General features: G+C 40.7%; 1 long non-coding RNA gene across 3 annotated transcripts in view; it reads right to left on the bottom strand.

Annotated features, from left to right (window-relative positions):
- The window catches only part of LOC138761904 (uncharacterized), a 134,979-nt gene that overhangs the window by 75,753 nt on the left and 45,196 nt on the right, over window positions 1-14,030 (bottom strand). The gene's annotated exons all lie outside the window — the stretch shown is intronic.

Genomic DNA, 14,030 nt, shown 5'->3' with positions numbered 1-14,030 from the left:
CAAAACACCCCAGCTGAAAAATTAAACAAGTATCATATTTGTATCATTAAGCTCTAAGGAAAACTCAGTTTGTTTCCTTTAAAATTTCAGTCTTGTATCACCATAAAACATACCTTTCTCTTTGTTTTGGACTGTACTTCATTGTGAATGTTACTTTGTTTAGCCCCTTCAGTTTTCATTCTTTCCTGTAACTTAATGGGGCCATTAAAGTATGGAGATACATAAGCAATGGAACCTAATATATTCTAAGCTGAATTCCATGGTTATATTGCTGTTATTGTACATATCATTTGCAATGTTCTGGGATAAATCTGGGCTGGAACTGGAGACTTATCCACCCTGATATGACTCACACCTCTTTCCTATTAACACAGATGGTTAGGTTCTCCTTCCACTACACACTGCTTAATTCCGCTCTACATAAAACATATTCAAGTAATATTCATTTGAGATCTTCCCCATCTTCTCTCACCCTACACATAGACGCTCATCCTCACCCTGAATGTTTTCATCATGATGCTTTTGCTCTTAATACATAAATCTTTTTTTGTTCCCCCAACACTATCTGCCAAAGCCATCTCAAAATCTCATTTACCCCTCCTTATTTCCCTCTTCATATCCTCCTATATTCCTTATACTCCTTTAGTGATTCACTCAAACCTTTTGCCTGTATCTGATATATGCCTCCTTTTTCTTTATGATTATGCCTCTGTACCTCTTGCTTTACCCTGCCATTCCTGCCTTTTACCCCACTGGCAAAATCTTCATCCTGGTCCTTCCTTATCACACTTTTAAAAACTATTTTTACTTACATCCTGTCAACCATATTTTGCTCCTGCCTAATCATGTAAAATTAGCCTTGCCTCAAGTTTATCATGTTAACCAATTCCAAAACCATTTTAGAACGAATAGAATTGTGGGCACAGGTCCCAAAATGTTCCTCCACAGATACTTTAGTTACCTGACCAGCTTCAATCCCCAGTACAATATTGCCCCTTCCACACTAGGTTGAGCTGCATATTACTGTATAACATTGTCTTGGACACAATTAACAAAGTTCATTGCATTCAATCCCCTAAAATGACATTCATTCTCAGCCAATTAGAGAAGTTCAATTTGTTCCTCCCATTACCTTCTCTGATCTTCTCTGCCACCTACATTAACTGGTTTTTCTCTTTCCCAGTTCTGATGAAGGGTCTCAACACTGAAATGTGATTTTTTTTCTCTCGCTTTCCACTTTTCTTATCATCTAAAGTGCTGAATGGTTTCAGTATTTTCTGATTTTAAAACTTCAGAAAAAGTCAGACTTTGATAGACTCACTTTCTAAATGCTACAAAGAAAATAGCTTGAAATATAAATAATTGGTCATGGTCATGATGCCACATGGAGGAGGTCACATTGAATTGGTGTTTATGCAGTGAAGAACATTGATATAGAGCTTTTAGTCTGACAAAATGTGAATAAATTTACAGATAATTTTATCAGAATTGGTGTAAAGATTTTCTGTCCAAAACAACAGTTGGTTTTACATCCTTTTATAAGTTGCAGGGTTTCTTTAAATGTTTGGAGAGGCTAAACTTGAGTACTATATGCAATTTTGGTCTCCTACCTACAGGAAAGATATAAAAAAAATTGAAAGAGTACAGAGAAAATTTACAAGGATATTGTCAGGAGACAAGGAGCTGAGTAATGGCGAAGGGTTGAATAGGTTGGACACAGCGGTGGACCAGTGAGGAACTTGGAGGCTGAGGAACAAATAGGAGGTGGGCTATCGGTGACCGAAGGGGAGGTGCCAACATAGAATGCAGGCTGCTGGGGACTGCCGTCAAAGGACTTACACCAGGTTGTGGACTGCTGGAGACTGGCTCAAGACTGGTTGAAGGGGTACCAGGTAATGGAACCGGTTTGTGAGAGGGGGCTATAGGCTTCCTGATCCTGTCAGAGGTGTGCATCTGAAGCTTGGGTTGGTGATGATTCAGAATTCAGGAACACTGGAGGTGAATCCATGGACATTCAGTGACTGAGGAGGGACTTTCTTTTGCTTCTCTTTCTCTGGTTGTAAGGGGTGCTGTGCAATATTTGCTGATAGCAAATCTTTGACTGCCTTACGGTAGACTAAAGGAAATTTTTCTGTAATATTGCATTTTCTGCTTTATTACATGACAGTAAAATAATCTTGAACTTTATGCCCTTGAGCATCGAAGAATAAGGGATGATTTGATAGGAAAAATAATAAGAGGTATGGATAGAGTAAATGCAAGCAAACTTTTTCCACTGAGACAAGAACTAGAAGACAGGTTAAGGGGGAATGGTGAATTTTTTTTAGGTAACATCTTCACTCTGAGACTGTCGAGAGTTTGAGGTTGTGGATGAGGATTTCATTTCAACATTAAAGATAAGTTTGATAGGCACATGGATGGGAAGGGTATGGAGGGGTATGATCGAGGTGCAGCTAAATGGGTCAAAGGGACTGTTTCAGTTCAGCACTATCCTACAGCTCTAAAGGCAACTCCATTTATTTTTACTTGGGCCAGCAATTGTTTTGAACACGTTGTTAAAATGGAGTTGTTATGATTTGCCAACACTTAGAAAACAGAAACACTTCTGAAATAATTGCCAAATAAACTAAAGATATTTTATCTTCAGTTCAGCATGTTAGAACCATCAAACACAACATCATAGAAACAGACCTTCTGACCAATCTGGTCCATGCCAAACTATTTGTGATCAAGTTCTATTGACCTGCAACCGGATCACAGCCCTCCATACCCCTCCCATCCACGTACCTATCCAAATTTCTCTAAAATTTTGAAATCGACCCTGCATCCATAACCTCTGCTGGCAGCTTGTTCCACATTCTCATCACTCTCTTCGCAAAGAAATTCCCTTCAACATTTGACCTCTCACATTCAACCCATGTCGTCTAGTTCTTGTATCACCCAACCTCAATGGAAAAAGACTGCTTGCATTTACATATCTATACCCCTCATAATTTTTTATCTCTATCTCCACTCATTCTCGGATTTTTTGGATTTAAATTTTGTTAGTTTGGAACTCACTCATCTTTCAATAACAAATTTGAAAAGAGAATTGCATTTCTGCACATTGGGAAAGCCATTTCAAGATCAAAGGGAAGGGAAAGGGTCATGGGACTGAATGAATGACTCTTTTGAAGGATTGGCAGTGCACATAATGGGCCATATGGTTTGTCTCCATGATGGATGATTCCATGATTTAATAAGCTCTTTGTTTCCATTTTTAATGTGTTCAAGAGTTGAAATTAAAGCTTACTTTGATTAAGTTTGGTGTTACTTGACTAATTAGTTCATATCTATGCAGCCATAGGCTAATAATAAAAATAAATGTTTGCAAATTAAAATGCTAAACCTGTTCATTTGATGTATTTCTTGGAAAGTTCCATTTGCAAGTGTTTTGCAACACATCTTAAATTTGCATAAACCTTTGAGCAAACACTGGTTATCTTAACTACTATGTTAATTTTTTTATTGCAGATCTATTTTCATCATTTACTTCATTAATCATGCCAGGGAAAATGCCACAAGTTAAAGCACAACTGTTAGTCAAATATTGCAACAGTAAATATGAGTACTTAATTAATTTCTTCTCCTCTGCCAATATATACTGCTGTGGCAACAGTAAAGTTGTTCCAATCCATTTTCCCGCGATATTTATATTCAACTCAGCTTCAAAACACTTGTAGATTTTTACCTTATGTGACAATCCAAAATGAAGCTAATGCCTGCAGGAGATAAAATTTGTTAATTTTCTGGCATCTTCAGTTGAACACCATGCTATAAAATTAACATTTACCTATTAAATTGCCCGCTGAAGAAGGTAATTGATTCATCAATAATTGTAATTTACTGTTGACTCTTCCATTTGTAAGTTACAATTGCATGTCAGTATTTGGTCAGGGAAGAGAAATGTCATTTTAACACAGTGCAGAAATTATTTGATTTAAAAAAAATCCTGAGCCTCATTCTAAAAACTTGGAGAAAGAGTTAAATCCCACCATGATGACTGAGAACATAAATGTAATTCATTGATGTCAGCTGGAATACTTAATGTCATGGAATTATTTCAAGTCAAGTCAAGTCACCTTTATTTATCATTCATACTATGCTCGGATGATAAAAATGAGATAGTGTTTCTCCAGGACCATGTAGCATATTTGCATAAATACAAGTTAAAATAGAAGTGAAACACATTAAAATATAAAGGCATTTACAGTAACTGTCCATGGTACCCTATCCATAAATGTTCTCGAAATTCAGGAGTCTGATGGCTTGGAGGGTAAAGAAAAAACTGTTGCCCAATCTAGAGGTAAGGGCCTGAGTGCTCTTGTACCTCCTTCCAGATGGCAGAATGGAGTACAGTTTACATCAGGGTGGTGGAGTCTTTCACAATATTTCCTGCCTTTCGCCTGCATCGGGAGTTACAAATGGCCCTCATGTAGGAAAAGAGCCCCCATTCATCTTTTTTCAGTGACTTCATTATCCTCTGCAGGGTTATGGTCCGAGGAGGTACAGGTTCCAAAACTGGTGGTGATGCAGTTGCACAGGATGCTCTCAATACATCCTCTGTAGAATATAGTGAGGATGTAGGGTGGGAGATGAACTTTCCTCAGCCTTCACAGGACGTAGAGACGTTGTTGGGCTTTCTTGACTTTGAAGCTAGTGACCAGGTGAGATTCTCTGCCAACTGCACTTCAAGGAACGACCTCAACTGTCGAACTGTCAATGGCCAGTGGAGCATGGTGCCCCCGGACCCTCCTGAAGTCAACAACCATCTCTTTTGTTTTTTTAACGTACAGGTTGTTGGCCCTGCAACAATCAGTTAGCAAATGCACCTCACCTCTTATGTTGACTCACCATTCTTACTGATCAGGCCCACCACGGTCATGTCAACAGCATACTTGATGATGTGGTTTGAGCTGAGTTTAACTGCACAGTCGTGGGTCAGCAGAGTGGACAGAAATGAACTAAGCACACAGTCCTGGGAGCCTCCCATGCTCAGTGTGATGGTCTAGGAAGTGCTGTTACTGATCCAGACTGCCTGAGGTCTCCGCAACAGGAAGTCGAGAATCCAATTGCAGTGCGAAGTTGAGAATCCAATTCCAACAGCCTCAATTTCCTTCTTTAGGGATGGAAGTCTGTGATTATTGAAAACAAACCTGGATGCTAAAAGTGACACCAAAACAATAACATGCATATTTGAAAGACTCAGCAAGTTGAGCATCATCTGAAGAAAAACAGGGCCAAGGTTCCAGGTTGATGACCATTAATCAGAGCCGAGAAAAGTTATACCAAAATCAAACAGGTTTTAAGTTGTAGAACAGGAGCAATGGAGAGAAGAAGCAAAGTATCTGTGACAAGCCACTTTCACACTGGTATCTTGACCCAGTAATTGACGTCCAATCTACTGGTTAAGGGCCAGTATGAAAGCTCTTTAATTGGCATGCAGGCATCACCAGATGCCAGGGATAATACTATCTAGGTAGATATCATCATCCTTAGCATCTGATGATGCCTGCATGCCAATAAGCCCAGTGTGAAAGGGACATAGAGTATCCTGGGATAAAGTAGTGACACATTGATTACATATTTGTGTGAGTGCAGGAACATGAAGGAACCAAAAGATTAAAAAGGTATAAACCAGTGGTCCTCAACCTTTTTCTTTCCACTCACATACCTCTTTAAGTATTCCCTATGCCATAGGTGCTCTGTGATTAGTAAAGGATTGCTTAAGATGGTATATGGGTAGGAAGAAAAAGGTTTGAAATCCACTGTTTTAATCATACTTAATTGACTCGTTATGGGCACGGTTTCATAACTCCAGAGGAAATGGGCCAATGACAATTTTTCTCAAGCAAAATATTTCAGTAACAATTAGGTCTCAACCTTCTCTTCTCACTCACATACCACTTTAAGCAATCCATTTCTAATCACAGAGCACTTATGGCATAGGTATTGCTTAAAGTGGTATGTGAATAAAAAGAAAAAAGGTTGAGAACCACTGGTATAAACTTTGCCAACCTAAATAAACCTTTATAAGTGTCTAAGGGACCATGAGAAAGTTGCAGTGGGAGAGAGAGATAGTGATCTGTCATCACAGAACTCCATGAAGCAGCAAAACCTCTCCATGAGTGCTCCTTGCCCTGCTGCATGGAATTCTGGGAGGGCAGGTCTGCCATCGCTCTTTCCCATGGTCTATATAAATTGTGTCCTATTGCCACTATTGCTACTAGGAGTTTCCCACAGTTTTTTATAAATTGTGTGCCTATACTTTTCCACAGCATTTTATAAAATTATAAAGGCTTATATAGGTCAGCAAACAACTGTACGGTACATAATGCTTAATTATGTTATAATTAGGCATGATTAATTTTGTTTAAATACAAGATCAGAATACATTGATCAGGATTTAGGAAAGGTCCAGCATTGCTTGATGGGTCACTCAGATATCACCAGTGGAGGATGCAATCCCCTAACCCTGGGGATACCTTGTGATGAGTGTGAAAGGACACAGAAAACTGGTTAACAGTGGTCTCGTGTGAAAGGCAAGAATGGCTTCCTTAACCAGTTCACTGAATGGCCAATCTACTGGTTAGCCAGTGTGAAAAGAGCTATAGAGTGGAGTCTGAAAGAGAATGCATGGCACTAGTGATGGTGCTATTGGTTGAGTGAGGGTCCAGAAGGCAAATTAATCTCAGATAATCTGTACTTAGGAGCTGTAAATAGGAAGAAACAAATTGTAACTCTGTATGTCATACTCGCAACTCCAGATCCATAGCAAACCAATCAACTTTCAGATGCCTTATAAAATAGTTCCACTAGTCCAGTGGTTCTTTATATTCCACTCACATACCACCTTAGGTAATCCCTTACTAACCATAGAGTACCTATGGCATCCTGTGCCATGGGTGCTCTGTGGTTAGATAGGGAAATCAACTACAATTCCTAAGAAGACTAAGGTGAGCAAGTCTACCAACCACCATTCTGTCAACTTTCTACAAGAGCTGTAATGAGAGTGCCAGCTGCAACATTAATGTGGTATCCTATGCCATAATGGTTTGTAAGGGATTACTTAAGGTGGTATTTGAGTAAAAACAAAAGGTTGAGAAACTCTGCACTGGTCACCCAGCCCTTGAAAAATAATGCTTCTCCTTCAGTAATACGAAAAAAAAAATGTGAATGGATTAACCCATAAATCTTTGGACCACAAGTCTCAAGTGAAACATATAGAAACCACAAAATCTTTGTGAAAGTAGTGAAACTCTTTGAAACCATTGAATTATTCATCAGTTCAAAAAAAATCTGGTTCATTCAAAATTTTAAATTAAAAAAAGAAAATGATAATAATTATCCAAGACATCAAAGTTCTCCCCTTCAATTGGAATGCATGATCTCACTCCTGTGCTATGTCCATCCAAGTTCAAGGTTATCTGTTGGTCATGAGGAAGTGATGGAAATTTGCATGAGCCCAGGAGTGAAAGGACATCAAGGATAAACAACCAAAGCTGAAGAAACAATGAGATTGTGCAAGAACACATGAAAACGTCACTCTTCAAATTAACTTTGCCATTTGGAAGATCAAAAATAATTTAGCGATCGGTTTCCACTCCACTATCCTTCTTGGTCCCCATAAACCCTTCTGGTCCAAAATTTGACTGATCCATGTCTTGAATACATCCAAAAGATCCAAGGTGTGCAATACATCGATAAAGGTTACCTGAAGTCCAAGCCAGGCCTGGTCTTACTGGAAGAATAACTATGATCCTTCAACTGTAAAATTATTTGAAAAAAAATTGATCAACATTAACTGAATCAATTAGGGATTATTAGAATTTAAAAAATCCACCATCTGTATTCATAAATCATCAAATCTTAAATCGCATCAAGAGACAGATGATGCATTGCAACCAGCAATAAGAGGAAAAATATGTTATGACTATTTATAATATTAAGCTTCATGCAACAATGAGTTGCACTGCAGAGAAGAGGTGAAAAATTTCATGGTGCGAGAATAAAAATTTGAGTCTCAACATGGAGAAGACAAATTAAATGATCATGGACTTCAAGATGTCCACGAATAACATCCCCCACTACATAATATCCACTTAGTTGTGGAGAGAGTAGAGAACATTAAGTTCCCTGGATAATCTGAGAGGTCTTGGAGTACATAGACTTGGACACTCAAGGCTGCTGCACAGTTTGATGGTGTGGTTATGAAGGCATATAGTGTGTTACCCTTCATTAACCATGGATCAAGTTCAAGTGCAGTGAGGTAATTTTACAGCTATACAAGACCTTGATTAGACCCCACTTGGAATATTGTGTTCAGTTCAGGACACCTCATTATAGAAAGATGTGAAGGAGAGGGTGCAGAAGAGATTTAGAAGAATGTTGCCTGGATTGGAGAGCTTGCCTTCTGAGAATAGATTGAGTGAAGTTTGTCTTTTCTTTTTGGAGCAATGGAGGATGAGGTGTAACCTGATAGAGTATATGATGATGAGAGGCATTGATCACATGCATGGCCAGAGGCTTTGCCCAGGGCTGAAATGGCTAACACCAGGGGGTTTAGTTTTAAGATGCTTGGGAGCAAGTACAGTGGATTTCAGAGGTAAGTTCTTCACACAGAGAATGGTGGTGCCCCGAATGTGCTATCAGCATCAATAGTGGAGACAGGAACATGAGGATCTTGTAAGAGACTATTGTATAGGTACATGGAACTGAGAAAACTCAAGGCTTATGTGTTTGTGAAATTCTAGGCAGTTGGAAGAATAGGTTATTATGTCAGCGCCTCACTGTGAGCTGAAGGATGTGTTCTGTCCTGTCAATTTCTACGTTCTATAAAAGTCATATAGACCATCGACATAACATTCCCATGCTCTAATTTCATAAAGACTGTCAGATTCTTGGACCATCAGAAATTCTGGAGTTGAGTTTCTTCCAGGTGTATCAACAAGTGAATCTATTGATGATTGTTCGATTTAATCCCAGATGCTGGCTTTGAGCTCATATATCCTCAAGTTCCTTTGTTGTGTTGGATAAGCCTGTGCTCTGAGTGAAAAAGATAACAGCTAATTAAAGGAATGACTGATATGTCCTTTAGATGAGTACCAGATGACATCTCACTGAAGGAACTTGTTTTCTGCCTCTCTGCTGCCATAATTTATCATTGCCAAGCTTTAATGCAAAGTTGAAGACCAGCAAAGAAACTCCCATGTGAGGGGAAGCTGTGAATCGGAGGTAATCTTTACTGACAGCTCTGATTTATTACATCCTCCCAGCCACACGTGACAAAAGACCAAGAGTACTTTTCCATGGATTTTTGGTTGGAGGTGCCTTTGACCTATTAAGCATGTGATCATGTTCTTTATCATCACCACTTCCTTCTCCCCAGTGACTGCTTGTGATCAAAGCTTGTCAGTGGCTTTTCCATCTCAATTATGTTGACAGAAGCCTTGATCTTGTTCACAACAAGAATATCTTGAAGCAACATTGCAGCAGAAGACTTGGAAGATGGCAGTAGCCATCGTTTACCCTCTCTTGCCTCCCTGGTAAACAGTGTCTTTCAAAATAAGGGAACACAAGGTCTATGACAGGTTGTATGGTTACATTGCTTACCACCCATATAGGAGCACAGAAGAAAATCTTGAAGAGTTTATTAAACATTGTACTTTTGGTTACAGCAAGCAAAGCAGAAATATTTTCATCAGGAGTTTGCAAGAAAATGATCAAGTTCAACTTTATTATCATCTGAATGCACAAGTGCAACTCAACGAAACAACATTCTCTGGTTGTCAGTGCAAAAACATGTAAACACACAACACACATCTAGACAAGTGATACAAATGGAGTATATCTCTATCTATATCTATATAGATATAGATATATATCTATATAGATATATATCTATATATATATAAAACTGAGGTCTTCCATCAGCCAGCACCCCACCATGACTACCAGCCCCCCCACATCTCCATCGGGCACACAAAACTCAAAACGGTCAACCAGTTTACCTATCTCGGCTGCACCATTTCATCAGATGCAAGGATCAACAATGAGATAGACAACAGACTCGCCAAGGCAAATAGCGCCTTTGGAAGACTACACAAAAGAGTCTGGAAAAACAACCAACTGAAAAACCTCACAAAGATAAGCTTATACAGAGCCGTTGTCATACCCACACTCCTGTTTGGCTCCGAATCATGGGTCCTCTACCGGCATCACCTACGGCTCCTAGAACGCTTCCACCAGCGTTGTCTCTGCTCCATCCTCAACATCCATTGGAGCGCTTTCATCCCTAACGTCGAAGTACTCGAGATGGCAGAGGTCGACAGCATCGAGTCCACGCTGCTGAAGATCCAGCTGCGCTGGGTGGGTCACGTCTCCAGAATGGAGGACCATCGCCTTCCCAAGATCGTGTTACATGGCGAGCTCTCCACTGGCCACCATGACAGAGGTGCACCAAAGAAAAGGTACAAGGACTGCCTAAAGAAATCTCTTGGTGCCTGCCACATTGACCACCGCCAGTGGGCTGATATCGCCTCAAACCGTGCATCTTGGCCTCACAGTTTGGCGGGCAGCAACCTCCTTCTTTTCTTTGGCTTGGCTTCGCGGACGAAGATTCCACGTCAGCTGCAGGCTCGTTTGTGGCTGACAAGTCCGATGCGGGACAGGCAGACACGGTTGCAGCGGCTGCAGGGGAAAATTGGTTGGTTGGGGTCGGGTGTTGGGATTTTCCTCCTTTGCCTTTTGTCAGTGAGCTGGGCTCTGCGGTCTTCTTCAAAGGAGGTTGCTGCCCGCCAAACTGTGAGGCGCCAAGATGCACGGTTTGAGGCGATATCAGCCCACTGGCGGTGGTCAATGTGGCAGACACCAAGAGATTTCTTTAGGCAGTCCTTGTACCTTTTCTTTGGTGCACCTCTGTCACGGTGGCCAGTGGAGAGCTCGCCATGTAACACGATCTTGGGAAGGCGATGGTCCTCCATTCTGGAGACGTGACCCACCCAGCGCAGCTGGATCTTCAGCAGCGTGGACTCGATGCTGTCGACCTCTGCCATCTCGAGTACTTCGACGTTAGGGATGAAAGCGCTCCAATGGATGTTGAGGATGGAGCGGAGACAACGCTGGTGGAAGCGTTCTAGGAGCCGTAGGTGATGCCGGTAGAGGACCCATGATTCGGAGCCAAACAGGAGTGTGGGTATGACAACGGCTCTGTATACGCTTATCTTTGTGAGGTTTTTCAGTTGGTTGTTTATCCAGACTCTTTTGTGTAGTCTTCCAAAGGCGCTATTTGCCTTGGCGAGTCTGTTGTCTATCTCATTGTCGATCCTTGCATCTGATGAAATGGTGCAGCCGAGATAGGTAAACTGGTTGACCGTTTTGAGTTTTGTGTGCCCGATGGAGATGTAGGGGGGCTGGTAGTCATGGTGGGGAGCTGGCTGATGGAGGACCTCAGTTTTCTTCAGGCTGACTTCCAGGCCAAACATTTTGGCAGTTTCTGCAATATATATATATATATATATATATATATATATATCTCTATATATATAGAGAGATATATATAGATATATATCTCTATATATATCTATATATATATATATATCTATATATATATATATAGATATATATATATATGTATAAAAATAAATAAATATTGTTCAATAAATAGCAAATCATTTATTATAATCAATTTATTCAGCATTCTGACTACCCGTGGGAAGAAGCTGTTTCTCAGCCTGTAGAGCTCGTCGAAAGAACCAAAGACTTGTCGATCCAAACCAAGGCTTTCATTAGCAAAAGACAGGAGCTCTTCACAGGTGGCCGACCAGTCTGGAATGATCCGACTTGGCTAGGGACACAACCCTCTAAGGCCCAGAAAGTAGGTGTGGCTAAGCTCTCAGCCAATCGCTGTAAGCACAGTCATTACATACTCTAGATACTTTAACTATATACATTGTTGATAGGTCTGTACTATCACAACTCCTCCATCTTTTTCCTGATGGGAGTAGCTGAAAGATGCTGTGTCCCCTCTTCAGCCAATGATCCCGGTAGATCACATCAATGGAGGAGGAGTGAGATCACAATGTTCCTCTCTGCTGCTTTTATGATCCTGTGGATTGATCTCTAATCCAATTCTCTACTGCCACCGTACCACACTGTCATGCAGCTGGCCAGGATGGTCTCAATAAAACTCCTGTAGAAAGTTGACAAGATTGTGGCTGGTAGCCTTGCCTGCCTCAGTCTTCTCAGGAAGTGCAGTCACTCACACCTTCCTCACATGTAAGGAGTTTCTTCCAGGTGTATCAACAAGTGGTCTTCATAAACCCTTCTGGTGTGGTGTGTGTCAAGGATAGGTTATTTGTTGAGTGGACTCCTCGCAGTTATAGGCATCAGGAACCTTACCTGACCTCATCTGCTCTTACCTCTGCCTTTTTGCTGGAGGGCCGCTGTCATCTTCACAGCCTCCTCAGCCTCTTTCACCGAAGCATCTTGAGCCAAAACCTCAAGTGTCCCACTCTTACACTGGCCACTCCAACAGTGGTTGCTCGCTCCACTCAAGCTCTCCTTCATTTGCCCATGCTTTTCAATGGTACCCTCTCGTCCAACTCTCTGTCTTGCTCTAAATCTCACTCTCCATGCTGCTGTGGGATAACGTTAAGACATCTACATCTCTGGTTCTGTGTCTGAGCATGTGATAAATCTGATTCACATAACATCTGCGGGGCAGCTTTACCTTTCTGGTACCTGTCATTTTAATTCACACTCCCAATCCCATTCTGAGGTATTTGTGGTTTTCGGAATGATTCAAACAGCTTTCACCTACCCATTTATGTGATTTATCTTTATTTCATTTCCATTAATCACTTCATCATTCCTTTGTTACCATGTCCCCATTCCTTGAGAGATAATCCCTTTACCCTACTGTCGTGTTGAGAAGATTATCAAGTTTGATGGGTTCACAGAGAGATGAGTCTGGGCACAGTGTTACAATTACACATAACTTTAATTAACACACTGTAAACAAACATGGGAGAATGTTAAAGGGTACTCGATCACTATTTCACTGAAGCGGACTTCGGTTGGACTCTGACAATGGTAAACCTATACTTGACCCACTCAAACACACTACTAACAGGAACTCTTAAACACATCCAGTTCCTTGTCCATTCTGTGAGTACCGACCTATTGCAGTACCAATAGTTCATCATCAGTGTAGTGCACACCTTACCCATAACACTCCTAGCGATGTCCACAGTAGTGACCTGGCATGGAGCAATGTCCAGTGCTTGGACCATGAAACAGAGACAGAGAATGTGAGTTAGTGTTATATACAGTGCTAATCTGTGCTTATAGCCAATAATAACCTTAGGTGATTTAAATTAGCCAATGGCAAGGTGTGCACTAATGGGTGGCTGGATTCCAATCTTGGTCAACAGGTGATGTGACTTCTGAATAAGTTTCAGACAGACAGGGCACACGACCATCCACAATACACACATTTTAAATTGGCAGGGAGGCAACGCTACCTCCACACATAACATTCCACCCCTCAGAAGTCATATCCACTGCAATCACTGTGGTGAATCTATGTACATGTACGACTATAAAAACAGGAAAAGATTCATTTTTCTCTTTCTTTCCCTTTATTTACTACTTCATTCTAATAAACATTTATTGATATGGGTTCACAGATACTAATTACCATAATATTGTAGTTAAAACCCCGCTACAGGGATATTTCTATTAAAAAAATACATTTTGGCTGAAATACTGCACAAAATTTTAAGGACAGTCATTTTGATGTCACCCCTCTAATGGTGTCACCTGATGTGGTCCACACCCCCTGCACTCCCCTAGTGAAGCCAGTGGTGGAAAGTGTGCTGTCAGGCTGGTATGGTATAGGGGAACCAATATCTTTGAAAGAAAAAAAAATGCAGAGCAGAGTACATCACAGGCAAAACTCACCAAGCCATTAAGTATATCTACATGGAACA

Source organism: Narcine bancroftii, chromosome 4, assembly GCF_036971445.1.
Source record: "Narcine bancroftii isolate sNarBan1 chromosome 4, sNarBan1.hap1, whole genome shotgun sequence".
NCBI lineage: Eukaryota > Metazoa > Chordata > Chondrichthyes > Torpediniformes > Narcinidae > Narcine > Narcine bancroftii.
Note: the sequence above shows the minus strand (reverse complement) of the source record. Positions and strands in the feature narration are given on the sequence as shown.